Source organism: Dendrobates tinctorius, unplaced genomic scaffold (assembly GCF_039654945.1).
Source record: "Dendrobates tinctorius isolate UK_male_01 unplaced genomic scaffold, ASM3965494v1 ptg000082l, whole genome shotgun sequence".
Classification (NCBI taxonomy): Eukaryota; Metazoa; Chordata; class Amphibia; order Anura; family Dendrobatidae; genus Dendrobates; species Dendrobates tinctorius.
Window position 1 is genome coordinate 5,532,501 of NW_027361750.1, and position 4,694 is coordinate 5,537,194.

The following is a 4,694-nucleotide window of genomic DNA, read 5'->3' on the forward strand; positions in this document are numbered from 1 at the left end:
CTCTGTACAATCATTATTGCTGTGATGTCAGCTCACACCTTCCTTGGACACTTGAGGTTCAAGAAGTGAGCACAGCAGCCCAATAGTGGCTGCAGATTGGCAGCATTGCTCACGTGCCATAACAATGTCTTGTGAGCCTTCAGGAGACCTGACACTGACATAGCTGGAAAGAAACCACTAGAGCACTAAACGGATGAGGACATGACTTTGGGAGGGGTGGACCTTTAACTCCTGCAGCTTTGTTTGTGTAGCGGTGTAGATTTTAAGCAAGAGTGATGTTGCTTTAAGATGAAGGAGCACAGTAGGTCTATGCCTGATGTGTTAGGGTACCGTTACATTTAGCGACACACCAGCGATCCCGACAACGATACGACCTGTAAGGATCACTGGTGCGTCGCTAAATGTTCGCTACTAAGCTGTCAAACAGTCAGATTTACCCAACGACGCAGCAATAATCCAGTGATCCGTATAACGACCTCGGCAGTCATTAGGAACTTGGCACACAGCAGCAATTCTGATGACTCCTGCCTGCATCCATGATTTCTGAGTCGCTAACGAGGTCGCTCGTCGGTGTCAGACACAGTGATGCATGCTGGCCAGAGGGACACCAGTGATCAAAAAATAGCCAAGGACATTCGAGCACGATCAGCGACATCACAGCGGGGGCCTGGTCGCTGCTAAGTGTCACACGTAACGAGATCACAGGCGAGGTCGCTGTTGCGTCACAAAATCAGTGACGCTTCAGCGATCTCGCTAGCAATCTCGCTATGTGAGACGGGGCCTTTAGTGTGAGGAGGTAACGCTGTCTCTCTCCCTCTCTCTCCCTCTTTCTCTCATCAGATGAGCTGAAGGAAACATGTCTGCAGTGTCAGGAAGTATAACATTACCTCACATTACAGATGATAGGAGCACATTCACCTCAGACATCATGTACTAGATCCAGATCAAAAAATAATTAATTGTACCCTTTCCTCTTAGTTAGACTTCCCTTATGTATGTCATTGTAAATACCTTGTTTGTAATAAACCCCCTTTTAAAGATCCAGTAGTTCCTTTTAATTACTAGTAACTGTCACCCCAAAACTCAGCAGATTCTTCACCCTGTGTGGTGGGGAGTATAAGCTATTACTCCTCAATTGAACATCTTATCTTGGACACACATTCCATGTGGAGGTGAAGTACAAGCCATTGTTCTTCAGAAGGACATCTAGTCTTGGCCTAAACTGAATGCCCTCAGGCCTTTTGACACCAGGACTTTATCCTAAATCCAAGGACGCCATCAAGGAGAAGATGATTGGACACTCTACTACAAAGGATACCAGAGCAAGGGTGGAGTCATGGCTTGTATGTGGGTGTGGATGTGTATTGGTTTAATATATACAGTTGTGGCCAAAAGTATTGACACCCATGCAAATCTGTCAGATAATACTCAGTTTCTTCCGGAAAATGATTGCAAACACAAATTCTTTGGTATTATTATCTTCATTTCATTTGTCCTAAATTAAAAAACACAAAAGAAAATGAAGCAAAAAGCAAAACATTGATCATTTCACACAAAACTCCAAAAATGGGCCAGACAAAAGTATTGGCACCCTCAGCCTAATACTTGGTTGCACATCCTTTAGCCAAAATAACTGTGACCAACTGCTTCCGGTAACCATCAATGAGTTTCTTACAATGTTCTGCTGGAATTTTAGACCATTCTTCTTTGGCAAACTGCTCCAGGTCCCTGATATTTGAAGGGTGCTTTCTCCAAACTGCCATTTTTAGATCTCTCCACAGGTGTTCTATGGGATTCAGGTCTGGACTCATTGCTGGCCACCTTAGAAGTCTCCAGTGCTTTCTCTCCAACCATTTTCTAGTGCTTTTTGAAGTGTGTGTTTGGGTCATTGTCCTGCTGGAAGACCCATGACCTCTGAGGGAGACCCAGCTTTCTCACACTGGGTCCTACATTATGCTGCAAAATTTGTTGGTAGTCTTCAGACTTCATAATGCCATGCACACGGTCAAGCAGTCCAGTGCCAGAGGCAGGAAAGCAACCCCAAAACATCAGGGAACCTCCGCCATGTTTGACTGTAGGGACCGTGTTTTTTTCTTTGAATGCCTCTTTTTTCTCCTGTAAACTCTATGTTGATGCCTTTGCCCAAAAAGCTCTACTTTTGTCTCATCTGACCAGAGATCATTCTTCCAAAACGTTTTAGGTAAGTTTTGGCAAACTCCAGCCTGGCTTTTCTATGTCTCGGGGTAAGAAGTGGGGTCTTCCTGGGTCTCCTACCATACAGTCCATTTTCATTTAGACGCCGACGAATAGTACGGGTTGACACTGTTGTACCCTCGGACTGCAGGGCAGCTTGAACTTGTTTGGATGTTAGTCGAGGTTCTTTATCCAACAGCCGCACAATCTCGCGTTGAAATCTCTTGTCAATTTTTCTTTTCCGTCCACATGTAGGGAGGTTAGCCACAGTGCCATGGGCTTTAAACTTCTTGATGACACTGCGCACGGTAGACACAGGAACATTCAGGTCTTTGGAGATGGACTTGTAGCCTTGAGATTGCTCATGCTTCCTCCCAATTTGGTTTCTCAAGTCCTCAGACAGTTCTTTGGTCTTCTTTTCTCCATGCTCAATGTGGTACACACAAGGACACAGGACAGAGGTTGAGTCAACTTTAATCCATGTCAACTGGCTGCAAGTATGATTTAGTTATTGCCAACACCTGTTAGGTGCCACAGGTAAGTTTCAGGTGCTGTTAATTGCACAAATTAGAGAAGCATCACATGATTTTTCAAACAGTGCCAATACTTTTGTCCACCCTCTTTTTCATGTTTGGTGTGGAATTATATCCAATTTGGCTTTAGGACAATTCTTTTTGTGTTTTTTCATTTAAGACAAATTAAATGAAGATAATAATACCAAACAATTTGTGTTTGCAATCATTTTCAGGAAGAAACTGAGTATTGTCTGACAGAATTGCAGGGGTGTCAATACTTTTGGCCTCAACTGTATGTAAGGATCAGATTTATATCTCTCTCTTCCTCACATCCCTGCTTCTACTACCCTCTCCTATAACATCTTCCCTTTAATTGTACCCTTTCTGCTTAGTTAGACTTTCCTTATGTATGTCTTTTTAAATACCTTGTTTGTAATAAACCCCCTTTTAAAGATCCAGTAGTTCCTTTTAATTACTAGTAACTGGCACCCCAAAACTCAGCAGATTCTTCAATGCTTTTGCACAACCTTAAAAGAACTTTTCCCAAGACAGCAGTGAAGCGCACAGTGTGCATCACAGCACTAGACTTCCAACCTCTGGCACATCCATTCGTCAATGTCAAAACATTAGAAGCAGCAGTAGTGTAAGTGGCAGAAGTAAGACGTTCAAGTCTGACACATGGTTAACCAATGGAGAGGATGGTGCAGGAGTATTTAGAACTGAATATCAATACCATCAGGTATGGTTTGAACACTTTCACATTTTGGTCTTCAAAAATGGATTGGTGGCCTGAGCTCACCTCTCACGCCTTAAAGATTGTATCATGTCCAGCAGCCCGCGTTCTCTCAGAATGTGTCTTCAGCGCTGCTGGTGGTGTCCTGATGGATAAGCGCATCTGCCTGTCCCCTGAAAGTGTAGACTGCCTAATTGAGATAATAAGTCATGGATCTCCAAGGACTTTTGCAGCCACTAATTTTTGGAAATGTGCAATCTCTTGGTTGGGTGTCAATCTGCTTGGCTGGCTGTAGTGGAAAAAGTCTCAGTCTCTATTATACTATTTCAACTCTTGTGAAATTGATGCCACTTTGTTGGTGCCTACCACTATTTTTTGGAAATATGAACACTCCTGGTTGGTTGTCCATTTGCTGGGTTGGTGTCCATCTGCTATGGTTAATGTGGCTTAAACTATATATATATCGCTATTGATATGTCTATTAGAGTACATATGTGCATAGGGCCATTCTATATATGGTATATGTGACTAATGGGCTAAAGTATATGTATGCTGCTATTGATATATTTACTAGAATACATTTAAACGGCCATTTATTATATCTTATATGCCCCTTAGTATTTTCAAACTGATTCATTGATTTTGATTATCTCTATGTCCTGTCCAAACATTATGTCCCTTATATGATTAGAAATATTCCCTGTGCTAATTGTTATGGATTCTAGTTTGACCCACATGATCTGTCCTGACCAGCACGCATGCGTGTCATGGTCTGGGGCTGTGACGCGGCCTCTGGCGTCTGTGATCGGTGCGTTGCCATGGTGTCGTTGTATACCTTGGCGCGCACTGATAGACGCTGGCGCCGCCTCACATCCCTGGTCGTCATGACTGCGGATGCGTCACTTCCGGTCGGACTTCCGGTCCACGGTCTTTTTAAACTTCCCGGTCTCGCTGTTTATCACGCCCCCTGACGAAGGACGAGCATCCGAAACGCGCGTCGGGGCAGACGCACGGACCCCCCCAGGACTCTCCAACGTACCGACTTATTTTGGTGAGATTCAACTGCTCCCGGTTTTTATTTTTGAGTGGGAATTGAGCTAAGTACTATCTGGACTGGGACTATGGCCAGAGCTATATGACATTCATCTCGGTATGGTGGGATTGTGCAGGAACCTATACCCCATATATATTTGGACCTTCTCTTGTATAGCGCTCCTTTGGTATTTGTGTTATAGTGATTCATGGGCTCATAC